The sequence below is a fragment of the Macrobrachium nipponense genome, chromosome 2 (genome assembly GCF_015104395.2).
Source record: "Macrobrachium nipponense isolate FS-2020 chromosome 2, ASM1510439v2, whole genome shotgun sequence".
NCBI lineage: Eukaryota > Metazoa > Arthropoda > Malacostraca > Decapoda > Palaemonidae > Macrobrachium > Macrobrachium nipponense.
In genome coordinates this window covers 77,435,823-77,455,434 of record NC_087201.1, presented here as the reverse complement: position 1 = coordinate 77,455,434, position 19,612 = coordinate 77,435,823, and the positions used below count along the sequence as shown (strand labels likewise).

The 19,612-nt window shown below is 37.7% G+C and overlaps 1 long non-coding RNA gene across 1 annotated transcript; it reads right to left on the bottom strand.

Annotated features, from left to right (window-relative positions):
• Positions 1-15: 15 nt before the first annotated feature.
• Positions 16-2,245, bottom strand: LOC135220681 (uncharacterized). Its single transcript, XR_010315760.1, has 3 exons — positions 2,116-2,245; positions 1,176-1,342; positions 16-451 (listed from the first exon to the last, which is right to left on the bottom strand). It is a non-coding gene; the product is annotated as an uncharacterized LOC135220681 (long non-coding RNA).
• Positions 2,246-19,612: the final 17,367 nt, after the last annotated feature.

The following is a 19,612-nucleotide window of genomic DNA, read 5'->3' as shown; positions in this document are numbered from 1 at the left end:
TTAGTCTAAACAGATGCAAACAAAATAGAATCTTTATTTCTTTCATTCTGTATTCCAATATTAATTTGACGACGTTCAGAAAAAACTTCGGAAAAAAAATTGAAACAATTTGCTAAGGCACATGAACTCCATAACCCCCCAACCTTACGCTTGCTCGTATCAGTTACTCAACGACGACCTCTTCGTGAATAATAAGTTCGGTTACCCGATGGTACGGGGATAACTTCATACCGAACATTATCAAGATAAATGTTTCCGTGATGGAGTAAGATACTGCGGTCGGTGTCCTCGACTTCTTCCACTCTACCCTTTGGAAGGTAGAGCTTGAAGGTAAAGTCTACTTTTCCCCCTTTCAAGAGAGGCCTCCAAACTCCAGTGTGCGAGTCGTAATTGTTCCTCGCCAGCTGCATCTTGGAGAAGTTCTCGGGATCCATCCTCGTGCCGTAAACACCTGAGAATGAATAGCTAAATTAGCACTTAAAAATCGACTGACGTGCTACCAGATCTGGAATTTTCGTGTTTTGCGGCCACTCTTGAAAATGAAATCTAAATACATAAAATTAATACAATTTATGAGTTCTGGTATTAAATTCATCCAATTAGATCATTTATGTTTGTTTACATCTGAAATTTTCATATTCTACCCAACTAATAAAATGAACGCTCAAGATACACAACTTTTGTAACAAGTGCTACAAAATATGTGGATGTGGAACAACTTTTGTTAACAAGTGCTAAAAATTATATATATATAGAACAAGAAGGAACGTTTCTAAAGGATGAGCAAGTGCTAAAAAATCTTATATTATAGAGAGAGAGAGAGGAGAGAGAGAGAGAGAGGAGCAGAGAGAGAGAGAGAGGAGGGGGGGAGAGAGGAGGAGAGAGAGCGCACTTGGGTATTCAAGGCCATTCTGAGCTGATTAGGACAGTGACAGTAAACGGTACCCCATAAGAACAAAAGCTCGCAGTTACACCAAGAACTAACTGTTAGGAGGGGGTAGAGTGAAAGTCCGATCGAGGAAAGAATATGAAAGGTATAGAAAATTAACAAAATTGAATACCAAGAAGCAGAGGACAAAATGCAAAGAATCTCAAGTGGGATAGGGAGTCACAAGGATGTTGCAACCACCCATTAGTAACCAACTCGTACAAAACATTGAAATGTATCTGCTTACCATCTCCATACATGGCATCATTTCCGTAACCACGACGTCTGCTTGGTCGGATGACACCGGAATCCAGAATAGCATCTTTCCCTTCCTTCGAAGTATAGTGGTAAAAAATTTCTTTATTCGAGTAATAACTCATGGCGGGGTATTCAGCGTTTCGTGTGTAGTATCCTCTGTAAAAAAAAAAAAAAAAATTTATGGTTATTCGGTGTTGATTTTGAACAGATTTCATATTCATTTACACGACCGAGATCCGGCAAATAGGTAGCTTACGAAGACGAATAATCTTAAATACCGATATGTGAGCGATCATATGGACAGAGATTTTCAAAGGTGTGTTGTTGCTGCTACTACTAATACAACTACTACTACTGAAACCCCAGCCAGGTGTACGTTACCAAGGTTATAAGTTTCCAAACAAAACTAGTCGGAATCATTAGACACAAAGTACTAACGGTTAGACACAAAGTACTAACGGTTAGATAATGGCAATTTAAGACGGGACTCGTCGCTTGTTATAAAGCGTTCATTATGAAACGCCCTAGCAGTCTTGTGCTATGGCGGTGGTATGGCAATCTTGTTCTAGTTTTACAAAATAATGGTTGGAAGTGATGCTACGCTCTAAACTTCTTTGGAGTGCTCCTATCAAATGAAATTCTAGATTTGGCGTCCCTTGGGAAAACAAGCTGCTAATGAAAACATTCCTGACAATAACGACCTAACTACCACATGAACCCCCACGAGTTATGGATGTAGTACCATGATCTTTAGCCGAGACAATATGGCGACGAGTACCATGCTCCTCAGCCGAGAAAAATATGGCGAAACATGGAAAGGTCTCAAAGGCTGCTTTGACCAATGTCGTTTCCTAAAACAGAACAATTCACGACAATATTAATGAGAGTTCGTGACAGTTGAGCTCATTTAGGGAACCTCATACCCTTACCAGTCTAAATGAATCCTGAACAAGAGGCCGGCTGGAGAGTACTACGAGGGGTATGGTGTATCGAGCTAGAGCTGCTTACTGAACCTCAGCGTGACTGCGAATTGAAGTAGGGAAGCACTCCGAAGTAGTTTAACACTGTTTACCTAGGGCCAGGCCCCGCCCCTTAGCCCCTCTCCCACGGTCAGAGCTTGCCACGGGTCCACCACACCAAGGAACACCATGCACTGTCTCAGGCAGTTTGTCATTTAGCAATATTGTGTTTATTGTGCATGTCAGTAAATTCATTGCTTTGTTGAATGAAAGAGGTGAAGAAAATGTTTTTATTGTGCATGTCAGAATTTGAATGTGTAATATGTGCATCATCGAATAGATAGAAGAAACAGCCTGTAATATCTGGTGTTAGGAGACACCTGGAACTGTATATATAACAAGCTAAAGCGACTGTTCTAATTCTGATTGTGTTCAAGATTGAAAGATTATTAAAAAAATAAAATAAATAAATAACCAGAGTACACCTATTGTGAAAGGTCTATGGATTTCGATTGGACCATAGTTATGTTAAGACATTTAGATTTCAAGGCATAAAACAGAAAGCATCGCAGTTGCTTGGTCAAATCATAATGTACTGAAAACTCAGTTTAGGCTAAGATATGTGTCACAAATAGGGAAAGTTAAATTCCAACAATTTGTCTAATACGATAAGGCAACTGAGGGGAAGGTTGAAAATGAGACATGTCAAAATGATTGTTCGGTGCTAGAATGGTGGTTAAGTGACAACGAACAAATAAAAAAAAAGTTTTTTCATGAAAAAAAATATTCATCAGAAAAAACATGGGTACCTGAACCTTATTTTTTTATTATTAAAATTTCATTACAAATCTCAATTAATTATATACAAACTTTTCATAATTATACCAACAATATAACATACTAAGTACATTAATTACATGAACTCAAATATTATTGACTTATTTTTCAAGTTCATATGCATTTGATAATACCCATTTTGTGTACTTTATTTTACATTTTAAATATTGAAATTATTTGACTTGGTAACATCTCTGCTCTGCTATACCACAAACAATTTAAATACCCAATTATAAGTATACTTAATGTAGTTTTCTTCTCCTTTTCTTTATAATCGAAATCCAACATCAATACTTTTATTGGATACTGAACTTTTATATCACATACCTCTCCAATCAAATTCTGGAACCACTTCCAAATTTTTTTAACATATTTACAAAAATAAACAACATGCAGATGATTTTAATTTTTCATGATTGCAAAAATTATTATCAGCAATATTCAATATCTTCAGTCTTTCCTTAGTTGCCAAAGATTCATACAAAAATCTATACATAATACTTCTTTGGTAGGAGTCAACGAATTTGCATATTAGGTTACTCCATATATTACCCCAGTTATGCAACGGGTATCTCTCAATTACAATGGGCTTATGGATTGGCATCAAATACTGATAAATATTCTTACTTTTAACGTATGGAAAATTAGGCATTCTCAATCATTTCCATACATTACCAATAATTATATTATACCTGAACCTGATGAAGTCCCTCCTGAGGCGACAATACAGATTCATACCAGTAATAATAATAAGCGCTATGGTGGATGTCAAAACTGATATTGTAAAAGTACAACCAGAAAATGGAACGACTCTCACGAATAACAAAGCAATCCTGGCAGAGTTGATTAGGAACTTCTTGTATATTACTGTAAGATGGGGACATCGTATCTTTTAGAGGTTGAACAAAATATGAGATATAACTGTATCCTCCCACTACTATGATGACACAATAACAACCTTACCGAAGGTAATAAAAATGGAAAACCACCCAGGTGTGAGCTCGAAGATCATGTTTTTTTTTTTTTAAATCGAGAGACAACTGAAGAGAAATACACTTGATTTGAATGGAAAACTATTAGGTAACATATTGGCAGTAAATTGATCAACAATTATGATAGAGAAATTTTGAACAAATATGTTCGTGAAACTTTGGCCACAAAAGATAGACTGTATATGATGAAAATATGAAATAATAAACAATATGAAATGTCCAAAAAGCCAGTGTAAGTGTAAACAGAGCTTGATTAATTGGTTTTGAGATTTATTAAATGAATTGTGTAACATCAAGACAAGAACTTTACTGAAAATTTTAATACTGGATTTTGAAGCACACTCAAAAGAGAACAAGAGGAACACTGTTGTCATTTTGACTTGTGGCTAAGTTGCTGGGATTTTATTGATTAGCCTAGAAAGCAGGGATAAAATATGAAAACGATGGTATAGACGGTTTATACAATCAAGGATAACAAAATGTAGATATATACTGATAAAATATTAACATTGAAATACACGGATCATTTGTAAAATGTACAAGCTAAAAATATTTAAATGTCAACTCGAACGATAGGATAAAATTATTTGTTAATTTTTGGTAAAGTTAAGTCAACTTTGATAAAATTCTGCTTGTAAAACTATTAAAATTGTAAAATCTTGTAATTTTCTCTAATAAAAGATAAAAAATACATACTTATTTGGCTGTGCATTGTATTCAAGATATATGTAGTGAAATGATTATGACAGATAGCCAGAGGAAGTCGGAACGAAATTTTTTCGCCCCAAACTATTGTTTATTGTTTGTTCATTGCATGCTGACTTCGGGCATGTGTTATCACATGTGGAGAGGCTTTTATTATTTATAGGGCTCAAGTATTTTCCATTTGAAACATTCTCAAGAAATGCAGACTATGTTACTGAATGTTTAAATATATGAGGGAACTAGGCTTAAAAAAAATAAATACGGACACCCTAATCAGAAGAAAGATGAGAAAAGCCCCACGAGTGGAACGTACTTGGTCTAAAGAGGTTGTAGGAGGACGGAACAGCGTTGCCAAACGTACTCTGTCTCAACCGTGACAATGGCTGCTGCTACTCCAGGCAAACATTTGGGAGTCGACCCAACTTACTGTGAACGTTTTTAAATAGTACAATATTTTCTGCATCATACTTTCTGGGATTCTTGATAAGGTATCAATGAAAAGACAAATAATTTTCCTATATGTCTAGTTTTCGTTGACATAACTTTTCACGAGCGAACGCTTAGAATTTCCCAAAAGACACAGAAAATGTTATAATGGACTTTTCCTAACAATTTTTGCTTCATAAAACACCGATATACTATTTTTTCCCCTCTTCCAATATGTTCCAACTCGAAAACCATTTATCTAAGATTATCATTGTTCATGAATGGGCTTAACTAATGCAATAATTCTGATATATCTGAAAAAGAAATATATAAAAGAACAGAAATATTGACACAAAAAGTAATAAGCTAAAGTTTTATACTATATGGCATCATACGATCTACGTGTTCATAACCAGTGAGCCAATCCCCACACGTCCTACACTGACAACTCGGCATGAAATGTGCGGACTACACACACATACTGACAGGGTAACACACACATACTGACGGGGTATGCGACTGTTAATTTTATATATATATATATATATATATATATATATATATATATATATATATATATATATATATGTGTGTGTGTGTGTGTGTGTGTGTTGTCTTTTGTATAATCCACGCACTTGATACTAGAGCAAAAACACATTTCACGGGTAATCGATTAGTTTCATCGGTTAAATGAATATGAACATGTCTACTTTATTTTTTTCTAATGCTTTATGCAAACGTGATCCGATACATTTAAATGATTTTGCAATGTTAATAAGAGTACGAATTAATTTTTAATTTAAGCTATTGTTGTTGGAAATGAACGGATCAGTGAATAAACATTAATCCGTTTCTGAATGAAATTTTAGCCAAGGCCAAGCGCTCAGTTGTCAAGGAATACCAGACGTAGCAATTCGCAATTCAGATTTTCGTAGAGGTAGAAAGTAGTGTTTTTTTACCTTGGCTTTACCATTCGCACATAGATGCAGACATAAAACTCCATGGATTTACCAAATATATTTGTTTTTTATATCAGCCACACTTGCTGCGTTGATAGGTGCGTTACATGATCGTAATTAATGGGCAAAGAAGACGTCTTTACATTGTAAATATATTATAATGTATATACAATATTACAAATTGTAAGATCTGAAAATGTTTATTTCTGAAAAATTAATAAATAAATAAATAAACTCTCGGATGCATGAGTCAGGCCAGGTAGGTAGAAGGAATGCCCCAGATAATATGTATATATATATATATATATATATATATATATATATATATATATATATATATACATAGTAAATTCAAGTATATAATAGACTTAAAAAAAAGATGTGTAGAATCTAAGCTGGCTATGTATTGTTACAAGAAGTATAACATCTCAACGGATAAAATTCTGAATATAATTCTGTTGAAATTGTAAAATATATATTTTCTCTAATAAGATAAAAAAAAAGATAATATAATACATAAAAAAATTTGGCAGGGTTGTATTGGCGAGGTGGAGGTGGAAGAATTAGCAGGACTGAAATATATAATTTTCGCTTTTTTACAATTGCCTACGGAAACATACAAAGGAATAAAAGAATAAAAGCTTTTTATATTATTTAATTTAATTTAATTTTTTTTATTCCTACAAAGCAGAGGTAACGTTCGACAGGAAGTCGTTGGAGTCGGACTCGGAGGCACTTCATCTGCGGTGGTGTTCAGTTACCTGATAGTCAATTTACGAAGTATCAATATGTACGTATAGAAATATAGTGAAATAAAAATACTTAAAAATTGGAATTTCGCTGTGAAACTCGCGGAGTGTTGCCAAATGTTAGGCGAATTTTTTCGTATGTGTAACTCATATTCCAGAATTCCAACCACTACATTAATAAAAGTCGAACCATTATTTGCAATAAACATGACAGTTGTCTGAGACCGTGCTTGGAGATAGTGAGGAAATGTCACGTGGCGCCCGCGCCCTGGACCTGGAGACGGCCAGCAGCGACTCGAGGTACCCTGAACATGTACCTTTCATGACAAGATGAAGACGAAATACTACAACATCTGCTTGCGATGATATTTCTGCTGTTTATTCCCACTCGTTTTTATTGTAAATGACGATATCTATGTTGTTATTTTAGAATAGTATGGATTAGCATACTACATTGACTGTAAGCTATATATGTATGGGTATTAATAACACGATGGGTCCGTCCATACACGTTCAAAAAAGCGTCAAAATTTTGCATCAAAATTTTGATGCAAAATTTGAGTGTGTAGGACGTTTTGATGTCAAAAAAAGATTTGAAGCAAAATTTTGATTGATCAAATCCGTTTGATATTTTTTGACGAGTCGTCAAATTTTTGATGCGTGTGTGGGCTCCTATCAAAATTTTGATCAAACTTTTTAGTTCGCAGGTGACTGACGAGGAGATAGGATCGCCATGTCTGTGAAGAAGGAGGCCGAAAAGAAATTTTTAATTGAAGTTTTAGGAGTGTAGAGCCAATGCTGTTTTTATCGCTAAATTAACCATCACTGAAAAATATATTTCGAAATATTTCTATTTTGAGGCTTATTGTAGTTGAAGTACAGAATTTTTCAATCTAATTCGTATATAAATTATTTTGAAAGCCAACTATAATTTTATTTAAAAAGCCATCAAACAATCAGTATTTTTCATACATAAAATACCTATTAATTCTCTCATTACAAACAAAGATAAAGCCTAACGTTCTAACTTATATAAAGTACAGAATTTTGCATAAAAGAGTCGTGTAATTTAATCTGTATATAGCTGACATAAAGGAAAGTCAGGTACAACATTCAAAAAATGTATTCCCTTACTGAACGATCAGTAATTTACATACTAGATAAATAAGTATGCATGTCCATTTTTCTTTGCCAAGAAGAATTAGATGTAATTTTATGTTAAGTAACCTATAAATTGTTATGAAAAATTACTGCGCAGAGTTTTTGACGTCACAAAACCCCAGTCTAGTAATTTTCCCGTTTTAAAAACCAGTCTTTTGACCATTTCCGACGTTTACCAGGAGGTTTATCAGAGTCCAATGCCAACTGATGCATACATGTCGAAGATTTTGACGATACTGAATTTTGATGGGAAAAACGCCTAAACGTGTGTGGGCAATTATGCATCAAAATTCTTTATCAAAGTTACACGTCAAAATTTTGATGCAAACATTTGACGGTTTTTTTGAACGTGTATGGGCCCCTTTAGTCACAGCGATACGAAAAATTGAGGAAGTCGAGACAAAGCAACAAGATTCTTGTGTGATCTTAAATTAACGATTTCATGTTTTTTTTTAACTTAGTCATCGCATGTAAAATATACGTGTATTTTGTACACCTATGTTCATACATGATGAAAATATTATTAGAATATATATATTATATATATATATATATATATATATAATAATAATGTACATATATATTCTAATAACAATTTAGCTACAACAACAAATAGTTTAAATAGTTTTACAAATTCTGTCATTTTCAAGTAGAGTTTTAGTTACATTTAAGTCACCTATAGACCTTTCGGGAAACTGATTTCTTATAGTTGCCCACCCAGTCGACATGCTACGTTAAGTCCTGTTGAACAGCTAAATTAAAGTCCAGTATCCTGTAACTTTGAACATGTCTAAATGACTTGACGCAGTCATGTAGCACAGCACTGAAGCATTTTCTGTCTATATTGTGATATTTATTGGTAGACAGTTTACAGTAAAAAATTGAAGTCTAGTGAAAACAAGTAGGTGACGATGGTATGTTGCTCATTTGCTATGAATGATAACAGAAGGGTTAGCTTAGAGGAGAGAGAGAGAGCGCGTCAGCGAGAGCCGAGCCGATCCAATCAATGTGCATCCCCTCTAGCTTTGGTCGAGATGTGACAGACTGACGAAGGCTTCTGATTTCTGCTGCCGAAAGCGGTGTTGTCAAACGTAGGTGGATTTCTGTCTTTAGTCGGAGATCATTGTGGAAAGTTGATGTGAAAACCATGTTGAGTTGGAAAGTGTATGGAAATTTTCATATTTTATTTAATTATCTATATACTGATTAATTTTACATTGTCTTATATTGAAGTGACAAGAGATCCTTCAGTCATCTTTGACTATTCAAAAACGCGGTCGCTGAATTGGCAAATTTCACTGGAGGGGTAGACGAAACATTCTTGCTCTTGGAGTTTTTGAGCCAAACAACCACTTCAGCTCTCTCTCTCTCTCTCTCTCTCTCTCTCTCTCTCTCTCTATATATATATATATATATATATATATATTATATATATATATATGTATTGTTACGAAGTGCCAAGTATCTGGTTACCATGCATCAAATATTACCTCACAAAAAACCAGACACCTGAACCCTCATAACACGTTTAAACGACTGAATACTCTACAGGCAACAGTGATCCCTTAACAACTTACCAGTATTGCAGAAAATCAGACTAAGTTCATCAAAACAGGTGTGAGGTAATCTTGTAAGTAATTAAATTAATCAAAGGGCATCACTCCATCAACAACTTTAAAAGTCTAAGTATTTCCCTGATTTCAGAAGTCTAAGTACTTCCCTAGTCCTAAGTCACTTCAAGTAAATTGAAAGAAAGCAAATCAATTACCACTCTATGTTTCTACCTAACATCAATATAATCAAATGCAAATATACTGGTTAGAAATGAAATACTTATAAAAATTTTAAATACAAAATTTTATTATGAAACTCAAAATTCATAAGTAAAATTCACAATATCAGGGAAAATTACTGTTACTTGAAAACAAAGTAAAGTTTAATTAATTCTTGAATTAAATTAAGTAAAATCAAATCAAAATTAATTTATCACAAAATTCAAGAAAATTAATTCAATTGAAATTCAAAAGTGTTAGGCAATAATTGAAAATTTGAAATTAATTCACAAGTGCTAAACAATAATAAAACTTGAAAAGAATTCTAAGTAAATGCAAATTAATTCACAAGTGTTAAATTTAATTAAATGTGCAATGATTAAGCAATGAAAATAACTAAGTCAATTAAATTGTGAATGCAAATGAAAATATAAAATAAAAAGGCACACTTCAAGAAGAAAATGAACAAGTGCACAAACAATGGAACAAACACAAAACACACAAATTTGCAATGTGTAAAAGTGTAAATCTTTTTCACTCAAAACATTGTAACCTTCAGTTTTTACCAAACCTTCGTAACCATCTGTTATTATTTACCACTGTTCCTATCAGTTATTAGTTAACCACAGTTCCTATCCGTTATTAGTTGCAACTAATAAAAATATAACACACTTTACTTTGGTATACCAACTTCTTTCTTTGCTGCAGGCTTGTTTCACTTTACCAAAAACCAGGCGCCGTTACGAAACAATGTTTGTTCAGATTCCACAAAAACACTAAATAACACTAAACAAACTCTAAGAAATATCAAATATGAAATTCTCACAAGTTACGAGTGACCAATTTACGTTGCGTTAATATAATCTCAAGGATACATATACGCACAAGATTGTTTTAAGACAAACATTATTTTGATGTAGGTACTGTGAATGTGATATGTACATATTCTGGTCCTGACCAGTTTCGACTTTATTTCCAAGCCATTGACAAAGGACTGATATAAAGTATTAGAAGTCACAAATATATATAATACAGAGGCAGTACTGACGAACATACACACAACCATGTGAGACTGCAGATCCACCCACAGGCAGGTGTCAAGGTAGGAGTGGCTTTCAAAAATCATTTGTCTAAAATATTGCTTGTACTATCTTATAATAATAATATGAAAGATATCCCCCATCTCTTGAAGAATTTTGGTGTTAATGTCGCTTTTAAAAATAATAAAACAAAGAAACATGTACTTGCTGTTTAAATTTTTAAGGGAAACTTATGGTTAATAGCCATTAAATTTTGTCAAACAGAACTTTTATTAAGCTTAAAAATGAGCCATTGCTCAAATCTATACGTGGTCGCCTCCATAACGAGAGCAGCGAAGAACGCGTATTGTAGAGTATTCGTCCTCGTGTTTTAGGTCAATTGTCATTCAATTATGCCAACGTGTATGGCGTTTGGTTGTGCCAATACTTCTGGCAAGTGTCTAGAGGCATATCATTCCACAGGATTCCGTCAAATAGAGAGAAATCATGCCGCTGGCTGTTGGCTCTTCGAAGGAAGGATATCAATATAAAATCCTTCAACCTACGACGCAAACCATTGTCTGTTCGGACCATTTCTTGCCAACAGATTTAAAATATGACATTAGGAGCAGGGTATTAGGTATGGGTATGAAATTTATCTATAAAATAAGTTTTGGGAACATAATTTCCCTCTGAACAGACCATGGTACCGACGAAGGTAGGGCGGCCATCAACCGCTATCTAGGTATACTATGGTGCCTCCACTCGTATGCATTTGAATTGAAATTTATTCTTGTCAATTGCCATGTGCGTGGTGTGATGGGGAGAACGGGTGTGTGTGTGTGTGTGTCTACGAATTGATGAGGCCCTTCACTTAGTTCTTTTTAACTAGTTTGATTTATGGAGTTTTAGAATTTAGGGCTGTATATGCCTAACTAGGCATACTTTAGGCTACTTCTTTATTTACCATTCCAATCATATATTTTCAGCTGACAAATCCAAACCAAAAAGGATATTATCTAAAGATGCTGTTCCCTCGGAATAGTTCCGCCTGTCTAACCGCTGCATGACGTCACGCATAAGGCCCTGTCCACACTGTTGAGCAGAGCCCGGTAGACACTGCCCGCTGTTTGTACTTCTCTCGCCTCTGAAGCAATGTTACCAGATGATCGTATCCTTTCAGGCTCATACTGTTAGGCAGAGCCCGACGGTCTCTGCCCTTACCAGGCAAAGTCCGTCTGGTCTGTAGCAGCGTTACCAAAGTGAGGAAATTCGTCTGCTAACGATGATGATTTGAGTTAGGGACAATCAGACGAGGATATGAGTACCTAATTCCCCCTCAAACTGATAATATGAGGAAATATTTCCTCAACGCTTATAGCTGTATTAAGGCATTTCTACAGATTTTTTTTCATATGTATGTATACACACAAACTTATCTACAGTACATTATATATACTTACATTCATACATACACATGCATACATATGTAAACATATTCTATATTTAAGATTTCACTGAGTGTACTTTGATGTTTGTATGTTCTTCATTCCTGAAAGCATTTGTTACTGGAGATAAATTTCGTATTAACTTACTGGATATTGAATAATGAATAATTAAAATGCATAAAAGATGTTTATAGAGAAATTGTGTTCCGTTTTTAACATTCATTACGTTTTATGCATTCTTTCGTATTAGAGCTACTAGCAAAGAATAAATAAATTAAATTAAATTAAAAAATGGTAGACAGCCTACCCAACTCGGTTTTATGGAAAAATTTATATACCTTTTTATTTGGATACATATACGCACAAGATTGTTTTAAGACAAGCATTATTTTGATGTAGGTACTGTGAATGTGATATGTACATATTCTGTTCGTTTATGGATACATGTCTCTGTAATGGGGAACAAAACTGTATGAACAGGTTTATAGAATAACATGAGTAAAGAACTTTACATGCATAGTATTCATTCATTCGCTTGTTTCTCTCTCTCTCTCTCTCACACACACACACACAATCATCATGGTATCTGAAGCAGTAAAAAAGGCTGGAGGTTGCACTAGGTTTACGCCGACTAAATCTATGATTGAATGCTGGAAGTCATGGTGATGATATAAATGAGGAAGAGGTGGTGGAGGAGTAGGACAATTAATGAAGATTAAAGACGACTTCTTTAACTGGTATTGGATATGTAAATAAAATGTCTGTATAGCTAATACAGCAATTATGTAGATAAAAAATAAAAGAAAAACTCATAAAATTGTTTTATTATTTCACTCTTCATGTAATGCTGTCTGAATTTGAGAGATCAGCTAATTTAGGTAAGGTATACCTCTCACGTTTTCTTTCAAACTAATGAGGAAATACTCGGCGAGGAAATATAGCAACGCTGCTGTAGTCTTCTCCACAAGGCAGGATAGGTGGGTTTGGTCGGGAAGTTTAGGTCGTTCTGTAGGCAATAACAAGGGTGGTCTCACCATGCCTAGCACAGTGGAAAAGAAAAAAATAGCACTGTGTGGAGTAAAACATGCAGTGTGTTTAAGAACAAAGGAAAAAAAAAGGTAGAGTGCGGAAGAGAGAGTGGTGTAGAGTGATTGCGTAGAAGAGGAGAGTTGGGAAGTCATGTGACTATATTACGTGAACTCCAACATGGACCTGAGCATGAATTTATCAAGTACATGAGAATGGATGTAAATAGTTTCTATACACTACTTGCAAAAGTGGAACCGTACATAAGAAAGCAGGATACCAACTTGAGGCAGAGTATAAGTGCAGAAGCTCGTCTGGAAGCAACGCTCAGATTTTTAGCATCTGGGTGCTCATATACATCGCTGCAATATACCACGAGGATATCAAAGCAGAGTTTGTCTCTAATTATACCGGAGACATGTGAAGCCATATATGCAGTTCTCAAAGATGATTATTTAAAGGTGAGTGTTTGTTTAAAGGTTAATGATAACATCACTTTCACACCAAGTAATCTTATTTTCTATGCTAATTATGAATAATGCCAAATTGTGTATCCTGACGAACCCTTCCCAAAAAAACAAGTAATGGTAATTTACATCGACAATAAACAGTAATATAAATGTTAAAAACTACTCTTTAACCATTGATGTCGACGAAAGACGACAAAGTTTAGCAAGAAAAAGAACATCATAAATTAGTTTTTCTGCATAAATTTTGGTTTCCCCTTTCAATTGTCGAAGATCGTTTGCAACTACGGTTGCAAAAGCAGTACAATCATCAGCAGTGTCCTGTGTAGACGACAATTCCCTCAGCTGGTGGAGGGCTTCCCGCATAACATTGTCACGCATCCTTTTGCCTGATCGATTGGCAGTATTCACTGAAGTAGAGGTGTCACTTCTGGCTGAATTGTCCGTATTGTCCGTAGGACATGCAGTAGACACTGCAGGCGGTGTCATTCAGGTGTTGTTGCTGCAAGAGATGTTTCACCAACTCCCATCAGTACTGGAGCGTTGAAAATCTGTACTATTGAGAATAGACACGTGTAGTGCAATATATATATCTATATATATATATATATATATATATATATATATATAATATATATATATATATATATATATATATAATATATAGAATATTAGGAATTTTTTTTTCTTTTGAAGAGAGAGAGAGAGGGGGGGGTGAAGAGAATAGGATAAACAAAATAGAAATAAAAAATAGAAAAAGAAGAGGGAGAGAAAGATTGACTGCTTGGTTATGAAAGTACGCAGGTAAAGGTCATGGAATTGAGTCATTATATTTGCTTAATCTAAAGTTCACTGACATACTGCTTCTACATTTCATTTACAGATACAGACACCCACAACCCCAGAGGAATGGATGCGTGTGGCACATGGTTTTCAAACAAGATGGGATTTCCGAAACTGTTTGGGGTCTATTGACGGGAAACATGTGTTGATAAGGCCTCCACCTGATAGTGGTTCGTACTTCTTTAATTACAAAGGAAGCCACAGCATCATATGTGATGTAAACTGTGAATTTATATATGTAGACATAGGCACAAATGGTAGAGTATCAGACGGAGGCGTGTGGGACAACTGTACTCTCAATACTCGTATTGCAAGTCAAACTGCTGGTCTGCCAGGGGATCGAATGGTTACCGGATGCGAGATGACACTACCAAAACGTTTTAGTGGCAGACGAAGCATTTCCGTTGCGCCGACACATTATGAAATCCTTTCCACATACTAATCAGACTAGAAGGGAACGTATTTTTTCATATCGTCTCTCCAGGGCAAGACGTACCATAGAAAATGCATTTGGTATTTTGGCAAACAGATTTCGCGTGTTTATGTCACCTGTTCAACAACCTCCATCAAAAATTGATACCATAGTTTTAGCATGCACATCTCTGCATAACTTCCTCAGGAGAGACCATGTGAGCCACTACACGCCTGAAGGATGTTTAGATGTTGAGGATTTGTCAGTAGGACACATTATTCCTGGAAGCTGGCAAACTTATGAATTACCAGGGCTACAGAGGGTGAGCCGGAATGACATGGCTGATGCCAGGAATGTCCGTGAACAATATATGCAGTATTTTAATGGCGAAGGGGCAGTGCCATGGCAGTATAGATCGATAAATGATTAATAATTGTGTTAATTACCTCTTTGCTTAGCTATCAATGTAGTGCATTTTTTGTTAAACTTAACATTTTTAGTCACGGGAAAATACAGATATTATGATAATAATAATAATAATAATAATAATAATAATAATAATAATAATAATAATAATAATAAATGAACCGTTATGTACGTAGCTTTTCTTTCTTTCTCACCATGAAACGAGTATATATGCATATCGCATCATAAAACCTCGTTATCATTGTTCATACTGGAAAAATCTTACTAAGAGTATGTGCACATATTCCTTTCACGCACTATTGAATTTTTGAATTTAATCACGACACATCCAGTCTGTTCACATAGTTAATATCTGTTCTTGAGAGAGAGAGAGAGTACAAAAAATGATGGTGATGATAAACATAATATTTACAATGATATATTGGTTATTCTTTACATAAGTCTTTGAAAATATAGCCACAAATGTAGAATGCAGATTTGGAAAATAACTTATTTTGTTGCTAAAAATTTTTGCGAAAATTCATAAAACAGCACAAGCAACAATATATATATATATATATATATATATAGTAAATATATATATATATATATATATATATATATAAAGTTAAAATTAGATAAAAAAAAAAATTAAAGTATCATTGAGAATTATGGATAATTTGAGAATTATGAATAGCATAAAACACCCAAAGGAGATATGTCAAACACAATATGATAATCCAATGCTAAAATCATAAAGCATAAATAAAATAAGAGACAGACAGACATACACCGTACATACCTCATGATCAGAATGTTCCTCCTCAGCTGTATCGTTGATGGCATTATCTATGTTTGAGAGAGATGGTCTGATTGTGTCACCATCATTAAGGAAAGAAAGGTCATTAAAACACCATAATCTGGGGATGTAAATGTCGTCTATCCCAGCTCCTGACTTGCGTGAGTTTTCAACCAATCGCATTTCACGTCTGTGTTGTTTTCGCAGGGTTTCTATTTTCCGTTTTATATCCCCTGTGGTAATGGCAGCACATGTCTTGCGTAATTCCGCGGCTATTGCTGTCAAAGCCGCTACACGTTTAGCTCTGTCCTTGTACATGTCACTTTTGACATTCCACAGGCATGGATGTTGGCAGTACAAGTCAATTAATATGACAATTTGTCCAAAATTGCATTTTTCCTAACTATACAAACCTGAGGTCCTTTTACAATAGGAAGGTTACTAGCGGCAGCTGGATAGGTCGTAAGCTTTCAAACAAGGGGTTCGGTAGTTAACTGCTTGTCCGACAGGCGCGCGCCGTGCGACTGAGAGGTAAACAATCACTTTTGCTTTAGGCCCAAGCAAAAACTGCAGAGTGAGGGGTGGCATGAGGTGGACTATGTGTAAAAGGACCTCAGGTTTGTATAGTTGGGAAAAATGCAATTTTGGACAAATTGTCATTTGTTCCGACACGGAATACAAACCTTCGGTCCTTTTACAATAGGAAGACTCACTTCTTGGTGGGAGGAATCTGAGCCTTTTGTGAACAGACTGGTGTTCGCCCAACCCTGGAATGCCTCCCTGGTCGTAAGAGCGAGGGAGGGATCCAAGCCTCTGTTCGATTGATCGGGGTGTGCACCGCAGGATCAATGGTCAGACCTCTGGACCAAGTACTAAGAGAGGCAAGCGTATCTCTTCGTACCAGCAATGCAAGAACTTGTTCCTGTACAGGAGCAAATATAAAGTCATGGGTTTGTCTCTTGTTGGCATCCACTTCCCCCCCCCCCCCACCCCCCCCCTTTGTAGGAGGAAGTGGTGGATATTCTGCTCCTATCCCTAGTGAAAAGGATAGGATGGGGCTCTGTCATATAGCTCACCTGCATCTCGTTCTCATCCAGCGTAGTGACGACCATAACCCTCTGGTAGAGGAGAAGAAAAAGATGGGAAGAGAAGCCAGTCACTCACTCATAACCCTCTGGTAGAGGAGAAGAAAAAGATGGGAAGAGAAGCCAGTCACTCACTCATTCGCACATCCCTTCTCACAGTCACACCAGGACTCGATGCTGTTTCAGCCTGCGAGGGTCTGGGTTAGTGACACAACTTGTTGAGCAGCCACCACAGGTCCCAAGGAAAAGGTATCCAAGGACCTGTGGGCAATATCCCGAAGGTAGAAGGACGTGAAGGTAGTCTGGTTGGCCCAGACACCTGCCTTCAGGACCTGCGCCACGGAGAAGTTCTTGCGGAACTCAAGGGAACGACCAATGCTTCTGACTTCGTGGGCTCTCGCACGGAGCGTACGGGTGTCGTCACTACCATCAGCCTCATACGCTCTCCTGGTCACCTCACGCAGCCAGAAAGAAAGAATGTTCTTGGATACTTCTTTCTTGGTTACCCCGGTGCTAACGAAGAGGCGTCGACACTCAGGCCTGAGGTGCCGAGTTCTCTTCAGGTAGCGCCCTCACAGGACAAAGCAGCATCTCATCCGCATCATTATCGGTGGAGTCCATTAGGGAGGGAATTGTGAAAGACTCGAACCTGTCGTCAGGGATAGACGGTTTCTGAGTCTTCGCAATGAAGTTCGGGACGAAATCGAGCATCACAGATCCCCATCCCCTGGAGTGTCGTACATCGAAGGAAAGACCATGAAGTTCCCCTACTCTCTTTGCCGATGCCAGGGCCAGCAAGAAGAGGTTCTTGAGGGTCAGATCCCTGTCTGACGACTCTCGGAGTGGCTCGAAGGGTCTTCGAGTCAAACTCCTAGGGACGAGAGTCACGTCCCACTCAGGGGGCCTGAGTTCCCTGGGTGGGCAAGACCTTTCGAAGTTCCTCATAAGCAAGGAGATCTCGAACGAGTTCGAGATATCCAATCCCCTCAGTTTCAGGACTAGTGCCAGGGCGGCTCTATATCCTTTGACTGTGGGGACTAAGAGGAGCTTCTCTCGGCGAAGAAAAACGAGGAAATCCGCTACCTGCTGAAGAGTGGCTCTGAGAGGAGATATACCCCGTCTACGACACCAGCCACAGAAGACGGCCCACTTCCCCTGGTAAACAGCTGCAGAGGACTGACGGACGTTTCCAGCCATCTCTGTTGCTGCGCTGCGAGAAAAGCCTCTCGTTAGCAAGAGATGGTGGATAACAGCCAGCCGTGAAGTCGTAGGGACTGGACTGTTCGGTGGTACCGCTCTGCGTGTGGCTGGGCGACAAGGTTGTGCCAAGGGGGAATCTCTCTCGGTTCTCCTGCGAGAAGAGCCAGCAGGTCCGGATACCAAATGGGCCACCAGGATCATCCTGAGGTTCGGGGTGACCAGTACTCTACTGATCACCTTGCGAATCAGGTTGAACGGGGGAAAGGCATATGCGAAGAGGTTGTCCCACGAATGTTGAAGAGCGTCCTCTGCAGCTGCCCATGGGTCCGGCACTGCTGAAAAGAAAACCTGAAGTTTCCTGTTGTGCCGGGTGGTGAACAGATCCACTACTGGTCGCCCCCACAGGTCAAAGAGCCTTTCCGCCACGTCCTGGTGTAGGGACCATTCGGTTCCTATCACCTGATCCCCGCCACTGGCTGAGCTTGTCCGCTACTCTACATTCCTCTTCCCATGGAATGTAGCGTTGCTGACAGCTACTATTGTAGTGAGCCTCGGTGCCCTAACTCGTGCGCCTGCCAGAGTCAACTGGTACAACGGGAGAGACACTAGGCCCCCCCTGTTTGTTTGACGTAAGCCACTACCGTGTGGTTGTCCCGCACATTCAACACCACTGAGTGTCCCATCAAGCGGTCCTGGACTCTTGGAGCGTGAGAAACGCTGCCTTGAGCTCCAGTACATTGATGTGAAGGTGCTTGTCGCGATCGTCCCACACACCTGAAGTCAGCAGCTCCTCCAGGTGTGCGCCCCATCCCTCGGTCGATGCGTCTGAGAACAGCTGCATCTCTCGGGGGGGGGGGGGGGGGGGGGAGTGCGTAGGGGCACTCCTCTTAAGAGGTTCCTGTCGGCCAGCCACCAGGCTAGGCCCTGCCTCACCTCCAGTGTGAGAGACACTGGGAAGTTTGGAGGATCTGTTGCCTGTGACCAACTCTCCTTTAGTCTCCACTGAAGAGACCGCAGGTGAAGACGCCCGTGAGGGACTAACTTCTTGAGTGACGACAGGTGTCTGATCACGACTTGCCATTGCTGAGGGTCTGCCTGTTCCTGTCGAGACAGGAACTGGTTGGCTGCCTCCCTGAATCTGCTGATCCGCGAGTCTGTGGGG